The sequence below is a fragment of the Rattus rattus genome, chromosome 2 (genome assembly GCF_011064425.1).
Source record: "Rattus rattus isolate New Zealand chromosome 2, Rrattus_CSIRO_v1, whole genome shotgun sequence".
NCBI lineage: Eukaryota > Metazoa > Chordata > Mammalia > Rodentia > Muridae > Rattus > Rattus rattus.
The window spans coordinates 140,291,789-140,314,194 of NC_046155.1; the positions used below are offsets into that span (position 1 = coordinate 140,291,789).

The following is a 22,406-nucleotide window of genomic DNA, read 5'->3' on the forward strand; positions in this document are numbered from 1 at the left end:
GAAGATAATTAGCAAGATAAGACACTATTCACTGCTCTGATTATAGGTTAAATATACAATTTCTAGTTGAATTTCAGGGTTGTTTGTTTGGTTTTAAGTTCTTTATAGATAATCATGTCATCTGTGAATAAATGTCTTTTCTCCTTTTCAAATATGCAAGTCCGTTATTTTCATCACTAGTGTTTCTTCTACAATATGGCATATTTTGCATAATATTTATTTGTGTATTAAATTATTTTCCCTTTAGGTAATATTAAATGTATTTATAGTGCATGAAGAACAACTGTACCACTTTTCCCTCCATGTTTATGATTCATAAGAAAGGACAGCATGGAATAGGAAAACATGTATTGGAAAAATAGTTTATCAATTTCCTTGTCAGTGAACTTCCATCACCTATAAGTGGTACCAAGAGGAGAACTTATTTTTTATTTCCTATTGTAGTTATATCAGTGGAGTTTATGGGAACATTGAGAACCACTACTACTGCCCCCAACACAAAAGCAATAAGAATTAATATTAGACAATGATAGCCAATACTGTTTTTTTATAACCAGAAGAACACCTCAGTGTCCCTGGTTTGAACATGCAATCACAATAGATATAAATGAAAATGAGAAAGACTCAGATTTTTTTTCAACATCAGTAGGTTACAATAAAAAACCAAAATTACAACCTCAGTAGGAGGCAACTGGAGGAAACAATCAGTGGGACTAGGGAAAACTGAATTTCCGTTGTAACCATGTAGAACCAATCAAAACTGCTTTTTGGCTGCATGGTGATAAGTTTGGTGAAGTACGATCCTGAATTTGCAGCCCTTATGATCTTGAACTATAGTTATGTTAGGAGATTGATTAAATATTACATTGAATCTAGAACCACACAATTCAAATACATTCCAGATATGACTGAAAAATCTTTCATTATAGCAAAAATTAAGAAAGTTACACCTTCAACAAGGAAAAAATATTTTGCAAGTGCTAGCATCAACATGAATAAGATAATGGAGTTTTCAAAACCCTCAGATTCCACCTCACCAGTCAAATGGCTAAGACCAAAAATCTGGCGACAGCAGATACAGTGAGGATGTGGAGAAAGAAGAACCTCCTCCACTGTTGGTGGGATTGCGGCCTGTACAACCATTCTGAAATCAGTCTGGAGGTTCCTCAGAAAATTGACATTGCACCTACCAGGACCCAGCTATACCTCTCTTGGGCATATACCCAAAAGATGCCCAACATACAACAAAGAACATGCTCCACTATGTTGATAGCAGCCTTATTTATAATAGGCAGAAGCTGGAAAGAACCCACATACCCTTCAACAGAGAAATGGATACATAAAATGTGGTACATCTAAACAATGGAGTACTACTCAGCTATGAAAAACAATGACTTCATGAAATTCATAGGCAATTGGATCAAACTAGAAAATATCATCCTGAGTGAGGTAACCCAATCACAAAACAACACACAAGGCACTCACTGATAAAAGATATTAGCTCAAAAGCTCAGAATACTCAAGATACAATTTACAGACCACCTAAGCTCAAGAAGATGGAAGACCAAAATTTGGATGCATCAGTCTTTCTTTGAAGGGGAACAAAATACACTTGGGAGGTAATACAAGGACAATGAGTGGACAAAGAATGAAGGAAAGGCCATCCAAAGACTGCAACACCTGAGGATCCATCCCATATACATACAGTCACCCCCGGAACAAAATCATCAACTGTGGGAAGAACCTGAGAACTTCAAGAAATGGTTTGGGAGCACACACAGCCTGACTCTAAGAAAAAAAACACACAAATTTGTGAGTTTTAGGAAACAATCCAAGGAAAAAAGTCACAGAAGGCTCTCAAAATTTTGTCTGTCATTAGAAGAACAAGAAAAACCATACAATTTTTCTCCTTTCTGACAAAAGGAAGAATGAAGCAAGTTTATAAATAGAAAAGATCAAAACTTCAATAGCTTAATCTTTATTAAACGGTGGAGGTAATTCTCTTTCAGACCTAGTCATCACACTGGGGCTGGGGATTCTTCAAATGCAGTGATAGCAGAAAAAAGAAACCAAAATGCAAAACAAACAAATAAATGGACAAACAAAGTATAGAGCTATTCTAATAAAACAACAAGATACTTAACACAGAACAGACATACTAACAAATATACTAAACAAAACAGAATCCCATGCTGTTCTGAACAACTGGTTTTTTGACATGATTTTCAAACGTATGCGTTGGGACAAAACAGCATCTTTAACAAATGGTGCTAGGAAAACTTAATATATACATGTAAAAAAGTTAAACTAGGGTTGAAGAGATGGTTTAGCAGTTGAAAACATTGACTGTTCTTCCAGAGGAAATCAGCTCAATTCCCAGCCAATGTGGAAGGGGAGAAAGCAGGGGAGGGGAGGGATGATTTAGTGAACATTAATCATGTGATTAGATTCATGGAAAAGAATTCATGCAACACCAAGGTATATTTTGAAACACAGAAATAAATTGAACGTTATTCAGTTTAGAGGCATCTCCACTCCAAATACTGTTACTGCTATATGCTTCTGGTAACTTTCATAACCATGTGAATGTAGTAATTTATATTCTGAACTAAACTTTTCATTTGACTATTATAAGTGTACAATTTTGTGTTCTTTATGCATCTATAATTATTAAAAGAACTTTTAAAAAATTTATAAATCCTTAAAACTTTTTAGTTATATGAACTAACAGCTTGTGTGCTTGATAGAGCTCTTGTTCAGATCCTATCATTCACACATTCTCAATCACATGTGTGTGTATAGGGGCAGAGGGTGCTGGGTGGATGGCATAGAAATCAGGGCCTTGTATAAGCTAACAAATGCTCTACCACTGAATTTTGCTTTCATTGTCATTAGCATTATATTGAGTATATCTATCAAAACTTTTAGATACATATATTAATTAGCATTCCAGTACATCACATTTCTTACAACGTTATCTCTTGAAAACTCCAATATCTTTTTTTCTTCCATCTTTATTAAATTGGATATTTCTTATTTACATTTCAAATGTTATTCCCTTGCCCGGTTTCCAGGCCAACATCCCCCTAACCCCCCTCCCCTTCTATAGGAGTGTTCCCCTTCCCATCCCTCCCATTACTGCCCTCCCACCAATAATCCCATTCAATGGGGGTCCAGCCTTGGAAGGACGAAGGGCTTTCCCTTCCACTGGTGCCCCTACTAGGCTATTCATTGCTACCTATGAATTTGTAGCCCAGAGTCAGTCCATGTATAGTCTTTGGGTAGTGGCTTAGTCCCTGGAAGCTCTGATTGCTTGGCATTGTTGGTCATATGGGGTCTTAAGTCCCTTCAGCTCTTTCAGCTCTTTCTCTGATTCCTTCAATGGGGGTCCCATTCTCAGTTCAGTGGTTTGCTGCTGGCATTCACCTATGTATTTGCCATATTCTGGCTGTATCTCTCAGGAGAGATCTACATCTGGTTCCTGTCAGCCTGCACTTCTTTGCTTCATCTATCTTATCTAGTTTGGCGCTGTATATGTATGGGGCACATGTGGGACAGGCTCTGAATGGCCGTTCCTTCAGTCTCTGTTCTAACCTTTGGCTCCCTATTCCCTCCCAAGGGTATTCTTGTTCCCCTTTTAAGGAAGGAGTGAAGCATTCACATTTTGGTCATCCTTCTTGAGTTTCATGTATTCTGTGCATCTAGGGTAATTCAAACATTTGGGCTGATATCCACTTATCAATGAGTGCATACCATGTGTGTTTTCCTGTTATTGGCTTACCTCACTCAGGATGATATTTTCTAGTTTGATCCATTTGCCTATGAATTTCATGAAGTCATTGTTTTTGATAGCTGAGTAGTACTCCATTGTGTAGATGTACCACATATTCTATATCCATTCCTCTGTTGAAGGGCATCTGGGATCTTTCCAGCTTCTGGCTATTATGAATAAGGCTGCTATGAACATAGTGGAACATGTGTCTTTGTTGTATGTTGGAGCATCTTTTGGGTATATGCCCAAGAGAGGTATAGCTGGGTCCTCAGGTAGTTCAATGTCCAATTTTCTGAGAAACCTCCAGACTGATTTCCAGAATGGTTGTACCAGTCTGCAATCCTACCAACAATGGAGAAGTGTTCCTCTTCCTCCAAATCCTCACCAGCATCTGCTGTTGCCTGAATTTTTGATCTTAGCCATTGTGACTGGTGTGAGGTGGAATCTCAGTGTTGTTTTTATTTGCATTTCCTTTATGGAAGTCATTGTTTCTAATAGCTCAGGGGTACTCCGTTGCATAAATATAACACATTTTCTGTATCCATCCCTCTGTTACAGGACATCGGGGTTCTTTGCGGCTTCTGGCTATAATAAATAAGGCTACTGTGAGCATAGCGAAGCATGTGTTCTCATTATATGTTGTACCATCTTTTCAGTATATGCCCAGGAGTGGTATAGCAGGATCCTCAGGGATTCCTATGTCGAATTTTCTGAGGAACCTCCAGACTGCATTCTAGAATGGTTGTTCCAGCTTGCAATCCCACCACCAGTGTTTCTCTTTCTCCACATCCTCACCAGCATCTGTTGTCACCTGAGCTTTTCATCTTAGTTATTCTGACTGGTGTGAGGTAGAATCTCAGGGCTTTTTGATTTGCGTTTTCCTGATGACTAAGGATATTGGACATTTTTAAGTACTTCTCATATATTTGATATTCTTCAGTTTAGAATTCTTTGTTTAGCTCCATATTCCATTTTTAATAGAGTTATTTGATTTTCTGGTGTCTAACTTCTTGAGTTCTTTGTATATATTAGATATTAGCTCTATCAGATGTAGTAGGGGGAGTCATTAGACATGATCTTTTCACTCACCTGAGATATGTGATTTTCTGGGATACAAGGGCATGCCAGATGACTGCAAGACCTCAGAAAGTGCAGGGTCATGAGCAGTTGATATGCCTCACAGACTTCCATACAGGTAGAATGTGAGACTAGGTGGTACTTAGCAGGCAATGTTTGCCAACAAAAGAGTACTGAGAGTGTCCAGATTCCTGGTGAGGGGAAACTGCACAAGGGCATCAGAGGACTTCAGAAGAGTCCCATAAATTGTACTCAAAGAGAACAAGGACTGCTTGTAACCCTGTCTCCCTGGATGGGCCTCAGCATAATCCTATTGAGCATGATTTTTATATCATCATCTCTCTTCATGACTTTTTGTTGTCATCATTGATCCAGATCCAGGTAGAACATACCTATACATAATTTAATATCACCTAACACGATGGCTTACCTTGGCTGCCAACACTGTCTCAGAGTTACGAATGGTCACTTGCAAGAGGGAAGGGATGCAGGGTTGAAGACTATTCTAGTGATGCATGGGAACCCTGTCTTGAGTCTTTGAGGAATGTCTTCTGTACAGGAGGAAAGAGCAAGATGTGAAGGCACTTGTTTGCCCTTTTTATATAAAATACTTTTAAAGTGAGAGACTGTATAAGAGCTCTAAAGTTATGATGCCACTGAGAAGAATACCTCTTGCAGCTGCCTCTTCTATACTACCATTCCCAGCATCCAGATGTTTAAATCCCTCTCTTGTGAGAAAGGTCAATAAATGTACAAAAGACCAATGCATGGCAACACAGCCTCACTCTTGAAGCAATTACACAGATCACATCTGAACTTTACCTAAACATTGTCAGTGAAGAACACTCATGGTGCATTCTGCAAGTAACATAGAGAGGACAATTAATGAAGAACTACTCAGAGATATTTACAGACTGTTTGAAGCAAACCCTTTGTTTCTCATTCAGCCTGCAAGGGAGTGATCATTCTTCTGCAAAGTCCAATGTGCATGGTAAAACTCAGTGCCCAATGCTGGTAAGTGAATGCTTTCAAGACTAGTTGCACAGAAAAGACTGACCAATATTCAGCCAGGGATCCATCTGTGTTAGGCTTAATGGATTGCCATATCTCTAAACTGAGAAGGTGACCAATATTTCTGAGACTTGTTCGGGCCATATTGTCATGCCTCACAGTGGTATCAGGTTCTTTTAGGCCAGGTTTGCTCTTGAAACTATTTCCTTGGAAGGATTTGTTTTTTGATAGATTCTGCACTGAATGTTAGTAACAGCAGGATGAAAAACTTTGAATGAAATTGGGAAGAAAGTGGAATCTAAAGCAACACTGGAAACTTCAATTTCTCCACATGTACACTTTCCCTGTGGAGTGAGATTTTTTTTGAAAATTTATTCAAAGGTTTGATTTTTGGAAAGACATTATGTGGATTCCAGCCCAGTTGAAGATTTATAAACTACTCCCAAACTAATCAGATTCTCTCTCTAGGTTCTCAAGTGGCATGGAAACTGTAAACTAGGCACAGGCTTGGAAGCCTGTGTTGAGTTCCTGCAACTTCCCAAAATGTAAGCAACTATGGAGAACCCCAGTAATGGAAGGTGTTATCCTCTTCAATTTACTCGAAGAAGCTCAAACATATGTGTATATGAGTAGTAGGGAATCAGAAAATTTCTTATGCTATGTAAACCTGCAGTTCTACAGGGGAGAACATACTGAGAATTATTCCTTAGTTGTGGGGTTCTTTTATATTGTTTTAAATTAAAAAGTTTAGGTGGGCTGAGATTCAGAGGGCAAAAAGTAGAGGCAAAGTTACTTAGTAGGTGAAGCCATTAGACAAGATCTTTCCATTTACCTAAGATCTATTATTCTCTGGGTTGCAAATGACTGCAAGAGACAGGGTCATGAGAAGAGACAGGGTCATGAGAAGAGACAGGATCATGAGCAATGGGTGGGCTTTGCAGAGATGGGCCTCAAAGACTTGTACAAGTAGAATGTGAGACTAGGTGCTACTTAGCAGGCAGTATTTGGCAACAAACGTGCACTGAGATTGTCCAGGTTCCCTCTCAGGAGAAACAACAGAAAGGCATCAGAGGTTCTCAGAAGATCTCCTAAGTGGTCATCAAAGAGAAAGAGGACTGCTTTCAACCCTGTCTCCATGGTTGGGCCTCAGCGTAATCCTACTGAGCATGATTGTTATGTCGTCATCTTTCTTCATGACTTTTTGTTGTCATCATTGTCCAAGACCCAGGCAGAACACAGCTACCCATAATTTAATATCACCTAACACCATGGCTTACCTGGGCTGCCAACACTGTCTCAGAGTTATGAATAATCACTTGTAAGTGCAGAGGGCTGCAGGGTTGAAAGCTCTTGTAGGGATGCAAGGGAACCTTTGCTTGAATCTTTTGAGAATGTCTTCTCTACAGGAGGAAAGATCAAGATTTAAAGGCACTTGTTTGCCCTTCTTTAATAAAATAATGTAATTCGAGCTTTTTGGCTAATATCCACTTATCAATGAGTGCATACCAAGTGTGTTTTTCAGGGATTGAGTTACAGCAATCAGGATATTTTCTAGTTCATTCCATTTGCCTATGAATTTCATGAAGTCATTGTTTTTGATAGGTGAGTAGTACTCCACTGTGTAGATGTACCACATTTTTTGAATCCATTCCTCTGCCTAAGAGACACATTCAGAATAGCCTAGTAAGAGCAGCAGTGGAAGGGGAAGCCGTTGGTCCTGCCAAGACTCAACCTCCAGTAAATGGGATTGTTGGAGAGAGGGTGGTAATGGGGCGGAGGATGGGGAGGGGAACACCCACAGAGAAGGGGAGGGGGAGGGGCTAGGGTGATGTTGGCCCAGAAACCAGGAGAGGGAATAACAATCGAAATGTAAATAAGGAATACCCAAGTTAATAAAGATAAAAAAAGAAAAGAAAAAGAGACACATCTAGAGCATGTCTAATACAGAGGTCAATGCTAGTAGCAAACCACTAAACTGAGAACAGGACCCCCTTGGGGGTAATTAAAGGAAGTATTGAAAGGGTTGAAGGAGCTTGCAACCCCATAAAAACAACAATGCCAACCAACCAGAGCTTCCAGGGACTTAAGCACTACTGAAAGACTTTACATGGACTTACCCAGGGCTCCAACTGCATATGTAGCAGATAATAGCCTTGTTGGGGCACCAGTGGAAGGGGAAGCCCTTGGTCCTGCTAAGGTTGGACCCCCAGTGCAGGGGAATATGGGGGGGCAGTAAAGGGGATGTATAGGGGAATACCCATATGGGGGAGGGGGAAGGGAGTGAATGGGGGCTTATGGACAGGAAACCAGGAAGGGAAATAACATTTGAAATGTAAGCAAAGAAATATAGCTAATAAAAAATTAAAAAAAAACATAAATAAAATAAAATAAAATAATTTAATGTGAGAGACTGTATAGGAGCTCTACACGTATGATGCATCTGAGCAGAATCCCTCTTGCAACTGCCTTTTCTATACTACCGTGCCCATTCTCCAGGTTTCTTCCCATCTCATTATTAATGTCAATGAAAGTGGAAAAGACCAATGCATTGCAGCACAGGCTCACATCTTCCTCTTGAATCAATTGCCCAGATCACATCTGTCCTTTGCCAAAATATTGTCATGGACCAACACTCAAGTTGACTTTCCTGAGTAATATGGATAAGACGATAAGTGAACAACTACATAGAAATTTTAGAGACTATTTGTAGGGTACCTTTTGTTTCTGCAAGGGAGTGATCATTCCCCTCCAAAGTCCAACCTGTACATAAAACTCAGTGCCCAATGCTGGTAAGTGAATGCTGCAGAGAGTCAGTGGCAGAGAAGAGATTGATTAATATTTGGCCATGGATTCATTTGTGTTAGGGTTTAATGGATTGCCACATCACTATACTGAGAAGGTGACCAAAGTTTCTGAGATGGTTCAGGCCATGTTTTCATGTCTCACAGTGACATCAGGTTCCTTCAGAACAGGCCTGTTCCTGGAACCATCTCCTTGATAGGATTTGTTTCCTGATGAATTCCATAGTGAAGTTTAGTAAGAGCAGGATGAAACACTGTGAAGGAAGTGGGAAAGGTAATGGTACCCAAGGCAACTACTGAAACTTCAAGTTCTCCACATGTACTGTTTCCCTGTGTGGTAAGAGGTTTTGAAAATTTGCTCAAAGCTTTGCTTTTTGTGAATACATGTGGAGACCAGCCCAGTTGGAAATTTATAGGCACTACTCATTTACTATTTCAGACTCTGGTGCTTGGCTCTCCAATGTCATGCAAAATTTAAAACTAGGCACGGGCTTGGAATCCTGTATTGATGTCCTGCAACTCCTCAAATAGTAAACAACAAAAAGGGCATTCAAGTACAGAAAGGTGTTTTCCCCTTCCACCTATGCCAAGTAGCTCAAATTGATGTGTAAAATTTATTGATAGTTAGGAAAAATCTGTATGTCATGAAAATCTGCAGTTCTACAGGGGTGAACATACTGAGAATTGTCCTTTAGTTGCCATGTTCTGTTATTATGTTTTTAATTAAAAAAAAAAAACTTTAGATGGGCTGAGATTCAGAGGTCAAAATTGGAGGCATAGGTCATTAGTTGGTGAACCCATTAGATAAGATCTTTTCATTTACCTAAGATCTATGATTCTCTGGGCTGCAGGGGTCATTCTAAATGACTGCAAGACATGAGAAGAGACAGGGTCATGAGCAATGGGTGGGCTTTGCAGAGACTTGCACAAGTAGAATGTGAGACTAGGTGCTACTTATCAGGTGGTGTTTGTCAACAAACATGAACTGAAGGTGTCCAGGTTCCTTGTAGGGGAAACAACACAAAGGCATCAGAAGTTCTCAGAAGAGTCCTGCAAGTGGTCGACAAAAAGAAAAAGGACTTCTTGTAACCCTGTATCCCTGGTTGGGCCTCAGCATTATTCCATTGAGCATGATTTTTATAACTTCATCTCTGTTCATGACTTTTTGTTGTCAACATTGACCCAGACCCAGGCAGGACACCCAGAGTTTAGTATCACTTAACACCATGGTTAACCTGGGCTGCCAACACTGCCTCGGGATTGTGAATGGTCACTAGTAAGTAGGGTAGTAAAATGGTTACTAGGCTGCAGGGTTGAAAGCTATTCTATGGATTCAAGGGAACCCTTGCATAAATCTTTGAAGAATGTCTTCTCTAAAGGAGGAACAGCAAGATGTGAAGACACTTGAATGTCCTTCTTTTCAGAAAATAGTTTTAATGTGAGAGACTGTATAAGAGCTCTACAGGTATGATGCCACTGAGCAGAATTACTATTGCAGGTGTCCCTTCTATGCTGCCATGCCAGTACTTCAGAAGGTTACATTCCTATCCAGTTAGTAAGGTCAATGTAAGTACAAAAGAGCAATTCATTGCAATACAGGCTTCTTTCTCTTGTAGCAATTACCCAGAACATATCTGTCCTTTGCATAAATATTGTCAGAGACAAACACTCATGTTGACTTCCCAAGTAATATGGAGAGGAAAATAAATGAGCAACAACAGACATTTTCTAGACTGTTTGAAAGGAACTGAGTGTTTCTCATTCTATCTTCAAGGTTGTGATCATTCCTCTAAAAGTCCAACCTGCACGGTAAAACTCAGTGCCCAAGGCTGGTATGTGAATGCTGCAGAGAGTCACAGAAGAAAGTGACAAATATTCAGCCATGGATCTCTTGGATACAAGGTTTAATGGATTGTCATGGTACTAAACTGAGAATGTGACCAATGTTCCATGAGACTAGATCAGGCCATATTGTCATGCATCACAGTGGCATCAGGTTCTTCAGACCAAGTCTACTGAAGCCATCTCCTTGGTAGGAATTGATTCCTGATGAATTCTGCAGCTAACTTTATTGAGTTCAGTAAAAAGCAATGTGAGGGAAATTGTGAAGGAAGAGGGACCCAAAGCAACTCCTGAAACTTCTCCACATAGCTCGGTTCCTGAGGACTAAGAGTTTTTTGAAAATTAGCTCAAAGCTTTGCTTTTGGGGAATATGTCTTGTGGTGTCTGGCCCTGTTGAAGGTATATAGAGTAATTCTCCATAATGCAACAAAGACTCTCTGACTTGGGCCTCCATTATCAAGGGAAATAGATTACTATGCATAGATTTGTAACCCTGTATTGAGGCCCTTAAATTCCTCAAAATATTAGCAACAAAGTTGGAGACCCCAAGTGTGGTAAAACATTTTCCTTATACCCTATTTAATGTACCTCAAATTTATATAAGATTTATTGGTAGTTAGGACATACTATATGTTGTTTAAATCTGCAGTTCTACAGGGCATACGGAAAATTGCATCTTAGATGCTGGGTTCTGTCATATTGTTTCTAATTCAATAAGCAATGGCCTGATATTCAAAGGTCAAAATATGGATGAATATGTCATAAGTAGGAGAATCCATTTGACATGAACTTTTCACTCACCTGAGAACTGTGATCACCTGCACTGCAGGGGTCATGCCAGATGACTGCAAATCATCAGAGGAGACAGGGTCATGATCAATGGGTTGGCCATGCAGAATTGTACATAAAAAGAATATGAGACTAGGTGCTAGTTTGCAGGCAGTGTTTGCCAGCAAATATGCATTAAATTGTCCAGGTTCCTTCTCAAGGGAAAGAACACAAGGGCCTCAGCGGAGCTCAGAAGAGTCCCGCAAGTGGTCCTCAAAGAGCAAAAGGACTGCATGTAAACCCAGTTTCCTGGTTTGGACTTAATGTAATCCTATAGAGCATGATTTTTATGTCATCATCCTATTCTTAACTTTCTGTTGTCATTACTGACTCAGATCCAGGAAGGACACCTCTGCCACTAATTTAATGTCAGCAGGATGATAGCTTACCTGGGCTTCCAACACTGTCTCAAAGTTATGAATTGTCACTTATAGGGGCAGAGGGCTACAGGGGTGATAGCTCTTGTATGAATGCAGGGGAAGACTTTCCTGAATCTTTGAAGAGTGTCTTCTATACAGGAGGAAAGAGCAAGATGTGAGGGCACTTGTTTTCCCTTCTTTTCATAAAATCATGTTAATTTGAAAGAGACTGGGTAAGCACTCTAAGGTTTGATGACACTGAACAGAATTCCTCTAGCAGCTCCCCCTTCTATACTGCCTTGCCCAACACTCTGGATGGTTACATCACTATCTGGTTAGTAAGATCAATGAAAGTACCAAAGACCAATGCATTGCAAAAGCAACTCACTTCTTTCTCATGAAGCAATTACCCAGATCACATCTGTCAACTGCCTAAACATTGTCAAAGACCAACACTCGTGTTGAGTTCCCTGTGTAACATGGAGAAGAAAATAAATGAACAGCTATATACAGATTTTCCAGACTGTCTGTAGAGACTCATGTGTTTCTCATTCTATCTGCTAGGCTGTGTTCATTCCTCTCCAAATCCAACCTCCATGGAAAAACTCAGTGCCCAATGCTGGAATATGGATGCTGCAGAGAGTCAGTTGCCCATAAGAAAGTGACAAATATTCAGCCATGAATCCCTGTGTGTTAGGATTTAATGACTGCCATGTGACTAAACCGAGAATGTGAGCAAATTTCCGGAGACTAGATCAAGCTGTGTTGGCATGTATCACAGTGACATCTGGTTCCTCAGACCTACCTGCTCCTGAAACCATCTCCTTGATAAGATTTGTTTCCTGATGAATACTGTAGTTAACATTAGTATGTTCAGGATGAAGCAGTGTGAGGATAATTGGAAAGGAAGTGGAAACTCCTGAGACTTCAAATTCCCCAAATGACTAGTTTCCCTGTGGACTGAGGTTTTTGAAAATTTGCTCAAAGTTTGCATTATGGTAATAGTTATTGTGCTTTCTCATCCTGTTGGAGATTTATAGCCAATTTCTCCATCAAATCCCAACTCTGTTACCTGAGACTTCATTGTCATAGGAAATTGATCACTCTTCACCAGCTTATAATCCTGAAATTCCTCCAAATGTAAGCAACAAAGGTAGAGACCCCATTATTGGTAGATATTTTCCTCTTGCACCTATGCCAAGAAGCTCAAGTTTATGGCTGTACGCGATATTGGTAGTTAGGAAATTCTACATGTTGTTTCAATCTGCAGGTCTACAAGGCAGTACATTCAGAGAGTTGTACCTTCTTTTCTGACTTCTCTTCTATTCTTTTAATTCAATAAACTTTAAATGGGCTGGAATTCAGAGGCCACAATATGAAGGAATATGTCTTAAGTAGGTGAATCCATTAGACATGAACTTTTCACTCACCTGAGTTCTGTGATCCACTGGGATGCAGGGGTGATGCCAGATGACTGCAAGACATCAGAGGGGACAGGGTCATGTTCAATGCCTTGTCCTTGCAGACTTGCATACAAGAAGAATATGAGATTAGGTACTAGTTTGCAGGCAGTGTTGGCCAGCAAATATGCACTAACAGTGTCCATGTGCCCTTTCAGGGAAAAGAGCACAAGAGCATCAAAGGAGCTCAAAAGAGAAGAGCAAGTGGTCCTCAAAGACAAAAAGAACTGCTTGTCACCATGTCTTACTTTTTGGGCCTCAGTGTATTCATACTGAGCATGATTTTTATGTCATCAACCTGTTCTTGACTTACTGTTCTCATCATTGACCCAGAACCAGGCAGGACTCTACTGCCACAAATTTAATATCACCAGCACTATGGCTTACCTGAGCTGCCACCAGTGTCTCAGAATAATGAATTGTTACTTTAAGTGCAGAGGATATAAGGGTGATTGCTTTGTATGGAATCAGGGGACCTTTGCTTGAATCTTTGAAGACTGTCTTCTCTATAGAAGGAAAGAGCAAGATGTGAGGGTACTTGCTTACCATTCTTTTCAAAAATCATGTTAACGTGGGAGGGACTGTATAAGAGTTCTAAGGGTTGATGCCACTTAGCAGAATCACTCTTGCAGCTCCCCCTTCTATGCTACAATGCCCAACTCACTGTATGGTTACATCCCTATCTGGTTAGTAATGTCAATGAAAGTACCAAAGACCAATGCATTGCAAAAGTGGCTCACTTCATTCTCTTGAAGTAATTACCCATATCACATCTGCCAATTGCCTGAACATCGTCAAAGACAAACACTCAGGTTGAGTTCCCTGAGTAAAATGGAGAGGACAATACATGAACAGTTACATAAACTTTAATCATGTTTTCAAGAGACTTGTGCATTTGAAATTTAGTACTAGGCTATCTTCATTCCTCTCCATTTCCCCATTTCATGGTAACAATCAGTTCCCACAGCTGGTATGTGAATGTTGAAGAGAGTCAGTTTCCAGGAAGAAAGTGACAAATATTCGGCCATGGATCCCTGAGTGTTAGCATTTAGTGATTGCCATGTGACTAAACAGTGAATGTGACCAAAATTACTGAGGCTAGTTCAGGCCGTGTTGGCATGTATCCCAGTGACATCAGGTTCCTCAGTCCCACCCACTACTGAAACCATCTCCTTGATAGGATTTGTTTCCTGACAAATACTGCAGGTAATGTTACTAAGTACAGGATGAAGCAGTGTGAGAACAATTGGAAGGGAAGTGGAACCCAAAGCAACTCCTTCAACTTCAAACTCCCCTCATTGCTAGATTCCCTGCGGACTGAGATTTTTTGAAATTTTGCACAAGCTTCTCTTTGGGGAACAATTCTTGGGTGTCTTTGCTGCTGGAAATTTGTAGCCAGTTTCTCCATCACTAAACCAAATTCTTACAACTGGGATCCCTTGTCATGTGAAATTGATCTATGTGGACCAGCTTGGACCTGTGAGCCTGTGTGTGGACTGAAATTTCTCCCAAATCAAAAGGTGTATTCAAATTCCAGATCCCTCCTTTGTGTAGATAGTATTGTCTAGGATCTATTCCAAGAAATAAATTTGGGTATAGGAACTATACATAGAAAGAAATATGTAATATTTCAGAATTTTAGATCTGCAGTTCTACAGGGCAGAACATACTGAGGATTGTACCTTCATTTCTGACTTTTATTCTATTGATTTTAATTCAGTAAACATTGATGGGCTGAGATTAAAGGTCAAAATAGACCCAGGTAGGACACAACTGCCAGTAATTTAATATCAACAGCACCATGGCTTACCTGGGCTGCCAAAACTGCCTCAGAGTTTGAATCCTCACTTGAAGTGCAGAGGGTTAAAGGGTGCAGATGACTCTTTTCAGAGAAGGATAATGGAACCCTTGGTTGAATTTTGAAGACTTGCTACAAGCAGATTAAGACTAGATGTGAGTTGGCACTTGTTTCCCTTTTTAGTAAATTTGCACTAATGAGACTGTCCAGTTCTAAGATTTGAAAACACTGAAGAATCCCTCTTCAGCCATGAGTCTATACTGCAGTGGTCCTCAAACCTGGATGAACAAAACTGGACTAAGTTCAATGAAAGAACCAAAACCCAATGCATTGCAAAAGGGGCTCACAACATTCTCTTGAAGCAATTATGCAGATTACATCTGTCAATTGCTTTAACATTGTCAGAGACTAACACTCAGATTGAGTTCCCTGAGTAATATGGGGAGGACAATAAATGAACTGCTACATATAGTTATAACAGACTTTCTAAAGAGACTTGTGTGTTTCTAATTCTTTGTGCTTGAATTTGAATTTCTCACTTGCAAATCCATCCTGCAAATATTCAATGAATCACAGTGTTTGCATTTAGTGCCAGAATAAACTGAGAATGTGACCAAAATTCTGAAGATCTGTCCATGTTGGCTAAAAGTGACATCAGAAGAGTCAAGCCTGAAACATGCCCTTGATCCCTTCAGTTTCATGATGAATCTGACGTTAATTTAGTAAAGGAGAAGCTGCATAAGACAATTAATGTATGATGCCAAAGCAGAATCCTTCAACTTGCAAACTCCCCTTCCATGGCTGACATTCCCAACACTGAGACGTTTTTAAAATCATTAATGTCAAAGGTACTCAAAACCATAATTCTTGTGGTGTCTGAAGGTTGGAAATTTACATTTCTCCATCACTAAACCAGATCTTAACCTTCGGTATCTAAACATCATGGAAATAATCAGCACAAAGACTGAAATTTCCCTGGAAGAGGTAATATTATGGGGAGATAATACATGAACTTACATCTTTAATCATGTTTTCAAGAGACTTGTGCATTTGAAATTTAGTACTAGGCTATCTTCATTCCTCTCCATTTCCCCATTTCATGGTAACAATCAGTTCCCACAGCTGGTATGTGAATGTTGAAGAGAATCAGTTTCCCAGAAGAAAGCGACAAGTATTTCATCCATGAATCCTTGAGTGTTAGCACTCAGTGTATGCCATGTGATAAAACTGAGAATGTGACCAAATTCCTGTGACTAGATCAGTTAGTGTTTTCAAGTATCCCAGTGACATCACGGTCCTCTGTCCCAATCGCTCCAGAAGCCAACTACTGGATAGCATTTTTTTCTGATAAATACTGAAGTAAACTTTAGTAAGATCAAGGATGAAGCAGTGTGAGGACACATGGAACGGAATTGGTAACCAAAGCCCCTCCTTCAACTTCAAGCTCCCGTACTGGCTAGGTTCCCTGTGGCCAGAGAGTTTCCTGAAAAATTTCGCCAAGCTCTCTTTGGGGGAATAATTCTTGGGGTGTCTTTTGATGCAGGAAATTTATCGCCAGTGTCTACATCTCTAAACTAAAGTCTTACGCCTGGGTCCCCTTGTCATTGGAAATCCATCTATGTGGACCAGCTTGGATTTGTGAGCCTGTGTGTGGACTGAAATTTCTCCCAATTCAAAAGGTGTATTCATATTCCAGATCCCTCCTTTTGTGTAGATAGTATCATCTAGGATCTCTTCCAAGAAATTCAATTTTGTGGCTGTATGACCAACAGGTAGAAAGGAATTTCTTTACATTTTTAGTTGTGCAGTTCAAAGGGACAGAACATGCTGAGAATTGCAATTCATTTCTGACTTGTATTGCATTTTTTTTAATTAAGAAACCTTTGATGGGCTGAAATTAATGGTCAAAATACTGAGGAATATCTTATAAGAAGTTCAATCCATTATTCGTGATCATTTCACTCACCTGGGAATAGTGATCCACTGGACCGCAGGGGTGATGCCAGATGACTGCAAGACATCAGAGAAGAGAGGGTAATGATGAAGGGGTTGGTGTTGCAGACTTGCACACAAGCAGATTATGAGACTAGGTGCTAGTTGGCAGGCAGTGTTTGCCAGCACACTTGCACTAAGATTGTCCAGGTTCCCACAGAGGGGAAAGAGCACAAGGGCATCAGAGCAGCTCAGATGAGTCCCGCAAGTGGTCCTCAAAGAGACAAAGGACTGCTTGTAACCCTGGCTCCCTGGTTGGGCCTCAGCGTAATCCTATTGAGCATGATTTTTATGTCATCATCCTGTTCATGACTTTCTGTTGTCATCATTGACCCAGACACAGGCAGGACACAACTGTCACTAATTTAATTTCACCAGCACCATGGCTTACCTGGGCTGCCAACACTGCCTCAGAATTTGAATCCTCACTTGCAAGTGCAGAGGATACAAGGGCACAAGTGATCTTGTGTGGAATAAGGGGAGACCTAGCTTGAATTTGAAGACTGTCCTCTCTAAAAAGGAAAGAGCAAGATGTGAGGGCAATTGTATCCCTTCAGTTCATACAATCACGTTAATTTTAAGGAGACTGCATAAGAAGTCTAATGTATGATGCCACTGAGCAGAATCCCTCTTGCAGCTCCCACTTCCATGCTGACATTCCCAACACCCTGGAAAGTTACTTCCCTAAGAGATCATTAATGTCAATAGGTACTCAAAACCAAACCATTGACGAAGGGGATCACACATGCTCTTGATCAGTTACACTGATCAAACCTTTGAATTGCTAAACATTGTGAGAAACCAGCACAAAGATGAAGTTCCCTGAGTAATATGGGGAGGACAATACATGAACAGTTACATAAACTTTAATCATGTTTTCAAGAGACTTGTGCATTTGAAATTTAGTACTAGGCTATCTTCATTCCTCTCCATTTCCCTATTGCATGGTAACAATCAGTTCCCACAGCTGGTAAGTGAATGTTGAAGAGAATCAGTTTCCCAGAAGAAAGCGACAAGTATTTCGTCCATGAATCCTTGAGTGTTAGCACTCAGTGTATGCCATGTGATAAAACTGAGAATGTGACCAAAATTCCTGTGACTAGATCAGTTAGTGTTTTCAAGTATCCCAGTGACATCACGTTCCTCTGTCCCAACCGCTCCAGAAACCATCTCCTTGATAGCATTTGTTTTCTGATGAATACTGAAGTAAACTTTAGTAAGATCAAGGATGAAGCAGTGTGAGGACACATGGAAGGGAATTGGTAGCCAAAGCCCCTCCTTCATCTTCAAGCTCCCGTACTGGCTAGGTTCCCTGTGGCCAGAGAGTTTCCTGAAAACTTTCGCCAAGCTCTCTTTGGGGGAATAATTCTTGGTGTGTCTTTTGATGCAGGAAACCTTTAGATTGGCTGAGATTCATAGTCCAAAAACTGGAGGCAAAATCATTAGTAGGGGAAACCATTTGACATGATCTTTTCACACACATAAGTTCTGTGATTCTCTGGGCTGCAACAGGGCATGCACAATGAATGCAATACATCAGAAGTGATAGTGTCTGGAGCAATGGGTGGGCCTCACAGACTAGTAACTAGTTTGCCAGTGGTTTTTGCCAATAAATATGCACTAAGGGTATGCATGTTCCCTCTCAGGGGAAATAGCACAAAAGCATAAGAGGACTTCCAATGTGACACACAAGTGGTCCTCAAAGAGAAAAAGGAATTCTTGTAACCCTGTATCCCTGGATGGGCCTCAGTGAAATCCTATTGAGCATGATTTTTTATACCATCATCTCTCTTTGTGAGGTTTTGATGCCACAATTGACCCAGACCCAGACCCAGGCAAAATACAGCTACCCATAATTTAATATCACGTAACACCATGGGTTAGATGGGCTGCCAATACTGCCTCAGAGTTATGAATAATCACTTTTAAGTGCAGAGGGCTACTGAGTTGAAAGCTCTTCTAGGGATGCAAGGGGACCCTTGCTTGAATCTTTGAAGAATGTCTTCTCTTAATGAGGAAAGAGCAAGAGGTGAAGGCACTTGTATGCCCTTTTTTTTCACAAAATAATTTTTGTGAGAAAGACTTTATAAAAGCTCTACAGGTGTGATGCCACTGTGCAGAATCCCTCTTACAGCTGCCTCTTCTATGCTATCATACACATCTTCCAGATGATTATATCCCTATCCGCTTAGTAAGTTCAATAAATACAAACAACTTATGCATTGCAAAACAGACTCACTTCTCCCTATTGAAGTAATTACCCAGAGCACGTAAGTTGAGTTCCCTGAGTAATAAAAAGAGGACACTAAATCAACAGCTACATAGAGATTTTAGAGACTGTTTGAAGGGAACCATGTTTTTCTCACTCAAACTGCAAGGGACTGATCATTCCAGTCCGAAGTCCAACCTTCATGTTAAAACTCCAAGTCCAATACTGGTATGTGAATGCTAGAGAGTGTTAGAAGTACAGAAGAGAGTGACTGATATTTGGCCTTGGATCCATATGTGTTATGCTTTAAAGGATTGCAATTTCACTAAATAGAGAAGATGACCAAAGTTCCTGAAACTATTTCAGGCCCTGTTGTCATGCCTCACAGAAATATCAGGTTCCTTCAGACTACACTTGCTCCTAAAATCACCTCCTGGATAGAATTTGTTTCCTGAAGAATTCTTCAGTGAATTTTAATAAGATAAGGATGAGACACTGTTAAGGATTTGGGGACGAAGTAGACACCATGGCAACACCTGAAACTTCAACTTCTCCACAAGGCAGGTTCTCTGTGGAGTGAGAGTTTTTTGAAATTTGCTCAAAGCTTTGCTTTTGGGGAATAAATTATGTGGAGGCTGATCCTGTTGGAGATTTATAGAATACGTCTCCCTCACTAATCCATGCTCTGGCCCATGCTTCTTTAGTGGCATAGGAAATAGAAAACTCTGCACAAGCTTGGAAACCTGTGTTGCATTCCTGTAACTCCTCACAATGTAAGTAAAAAAAAAATAGAGATCCCAAATATGGGAAGGTACTATCCTCTTTGATCTATGCCGAAGTAGCTCAAACATATGAGTGTAGGAGTCTTTGGGAATTAGGAAATTTCTTATGCTTTGTAAGTCTCCAGTGCTATAGGGCAGATCATGCTCAGAATTGGCCTTTAGTTGTTAGGTTCTGTTTTTGTTTCTTTTTTAATTCAAAGATTTTGAATGGCTGAGATTTAGAAGCCAAAAATGGAGACATGGTTCATTAGTAGGGGAAGACATTAGACATGATCTGTTCAATTACCTGAGGTCTTTGATTCTTTGATCTGCAAAGAGGCATGCCAGATGACTGCGAGATAACAGAAGACACAGAATCAATGGGTGTGCCTCACAGACTTGCACACAATTAGAATGTTAGACTACATTCTAGCTAGCAGGCACTGTTTGCCAACAAAATTGCACTGAGAATGATCAGGTTCCCTCTAGGGGGAAACAACACAAGTGCATCTGAGGAGCTCATAAGCATCCTGCAAGTGGTCCTCAAAGAGAAAAATGACTCCTTGTAACTCCATATCTCGGTTGGGATTCGGCATAATCCAACTGAGCATGATTTTTATGCCATCATCTCTCTTCATAATTTTAGTTTTCATCATTGATGCACACCCATGCAAAGCACATCTACCTATTATTTGATATCACCTAACACCATGGGTTATCTGAGTTATCCATACTGCCTTAGAGTTATGAATGGTTGCTTGTAAGTGTGGAAGGCTTCAGGTTTCAAAGCTCATCCAGGGATTAAAGGGACTTAATCTTTGCAGAATGCCTTCTCTAAATGAGGAAAGAGAAAAAAAATCAAGGCACATGTTTGCTCTTCTTTTCATAAAATAATTTTAGGATGAGAGAGACTGTATATTAGCTCTACAGGAATAAAGACCCTGAAAAAAATCTCTCTTGCAGCTGCCTACTTCATGCTACTGTGGCCAGGCTCCAGAAGGTTTCTTCTCTATTGTAATAGTAGTGTCAATGAAGATACAAAAGACTAAACTATTGTCACACAGGTTCAATTCTTCCTCTTGAAACAATTATCCATATCCCCTCTGTCTTTGTCTAAATATTGTCAGTGACCAACAATCACATTAAGTTCCCTGAGTAATAGAGAGAGGACAATAAGTGAGCAACTTCATAAAGATTTTAGAGACTGTATGAATGGAACTGTGTGTTTCCTAATCATTCTGCAAGGGAGAGATAATTCCTCTTCAAAGTCCAACATGCATGTTAATAATCAGTGTCCAATGCTATGTGAATGCTCCAGAGAGTCAGTGGCATAGTATAGAGTAACCAATATTTGGCCATGGATCCATTTGTATTAAGCTTTAAAGGATTGCCATGTCACTAAACTGAGAAGGTGACCAAGGTTCTTGAAACTAGGTCAGGCAATGTTGGCATGCCTTACAGTGGCATAAGGTTCCCTTACCAGGCCTGCTCCTGAAACAACCTTCTGCTTTTGATTTTTTCCTGCTGAATTCTTCAGTGAAATTTAGTAAGAGCAGGTTGAAACACTGTGATGGAAATTAGAAAGGAAATGTGACCCAAGGCAACACCTGAAGCTTCAACTTTTCCATATGTCCAGTTTCTCTGTGGAGTGAACATTTTTCAAAATTTACTAAAATGTTTGCTTTTCTGGCATAAATTATGTGGAAGTCATCACTGTTGGAGATTTATAGATTACTTCACCCTCGCTAATTCAGGATCTGTCACTTGGGTCTCTAATATCATGGGAAATCAAAATCTCTTCATAGGCTTGGAAGTCTGTGTTGAGTTACTGCAACTCCTCACAATGTAAGCAACATTAATGGAGACATGAGTACGGGAAGGTGTTATCCTCTTGGGTCTGTGGCACGTAGCTCAAACTTATGTGCATATGAGTTATTGGGATTAGGATATACCAGATGATTTTTAAATCTGCAGTTTTGAAGGACAGAACACATTGAGAATTGTCCCTTAGTTTCTGAGAACTGTTTTTCTTTGTTTGTTTTTAATTAAAAAACATGAGATGGGAGAGATTCAGTACCCAAAAAGTGGAGACAAAAGTCACTAGTAGTGGAAGCCATTAGACATGATCTTTTTACTTACCTAAGATTGGTGATTCTCTGGGCTGCAATGAGGCATGCCAGATGATTGCAAGACATCAGAAAAGACAGGATCATGAGCAATGGGTAGGTGATGCAGAATTGCCCAGAAGTGGAATGTGAGACTAGGTACTAGTGAGCAGGCAATGTTTGCCAACAGAAGTGCACCAAGAGTGTTTAGGTTCCCTCTAGGGGGACACAGAACAAGCACTTCAGATGAGTCCTAAAAATGGTAGTCAAAAAGAAAAGACTGCTTGTAACACTGTATCCCTGTTTGGGCCTCAGCGTAATACTATTGAGCATGATTTTTATGTCATCATCTCCCTTTATGACCTTTTGATGCTATCATCGACATAGACCC

The 22,406-nt window shown here is 40.1% G+C and overlaps 9 non-coding genes across 9 annotated transcripts; all 9 read right to left on the reverse strand.

Annotated features, from left to right (window-relative positions):
- Window positions 1–5,143: 5,143 nt before the first annotated feature.
- LOC116894931 lies at window positions 5,144–5,222 on the reverse strand. The gene has a single exon (XR_004387130.1). It is a non-coding gene; the product is annotated as a small nucleolar RNA SNORD115 (small nucleolar RNA).
- A 1,779-nt stretch (window positions 5,223–7,001) lies between these two features.
- LOC116894933 lies at window positions 7,002–7,080 on the reverse strand. The gene has a single exon (XR_004387132.1). It is a non-coding gene; the product is annotated as a small nucleolar RNA SNORD115 (small nucleolar RNA).
- Window positions 7,081–9,766: 2,686 nt separating this feature from the next.
- LOC116894935 lies at window positions 9,767–9,845 on the reverse strand. The gene has a single exon (XR_004387134.1). It is a non-coding gene; the product is annotated as a small nucleolar RNA SNORD115 (small nucleolar RNA).
- A 1,742-nt stretch (window positions 9,846–11,587) lies between these two features.
- On the reverse strand, window positions 11,588–11,664 carry LOC116894940. Its single transcript, XR_004387138.1, has one exon. It is a non-coding gene; the product is annotated as a small nucleolar RNA SNORD115 (small nucleolar RNA).
- Window positions 11,665–13,403: 1,739 nt separating this feature from the next.
- On the reverse strand, window positions 13,404–13,481 carry LOC116894934. Its single transcript, XR_004387133.1, has one exon. It is a non-coding gene; the product is annotated as a small nucleolar RNA SNORD115 (small nucleolar RNA).
- A 3,716-nt stretch (window positions 13,482–17,197) lies between these two features.
- On the reverse strand, window positions 17,198–17,275 carry LOC116894929. Its single transcript, XR_004387128.1, has one exon. It is a non-coding gene; the product is annotated as a small nucleolar RNA SNORD115 (small nucleolar RNA).
- A 1,406-nt stretch (window positions 17,276–18,681) lies between these two features.
- Window positions 18,682–18,761, reverse strand: LOC116894937. The gene has a single exon (XR_004387135.1). It is a non-coding gene; the product is annotated as a small nucleolar RNA SNORD115 (small nucleolar RNA).
- Window positions 18,762–20,495: 1,734 nt separating this feature from the next.
- LOC116894938 lies at window positions 20,496–20,572 on the reverse strand. The gene has a single exon (XR_004387136.1). It is a non-coding gene; the product is annotated as a small nucleolar RNA SNORD115 (small nucleolar RNA).
- A 1,749-nt stretch (window positions 20,573–22,321) lies between these two features.
- LOC116894932 lies at window positions 22,322–22,406 on the reverse strand. Its single transcript, XR_004387131.1, has one exon. It is a non-coding gene; the product is annotated as a small nucleolar RNA SNORD115 (small nucleolar RNA).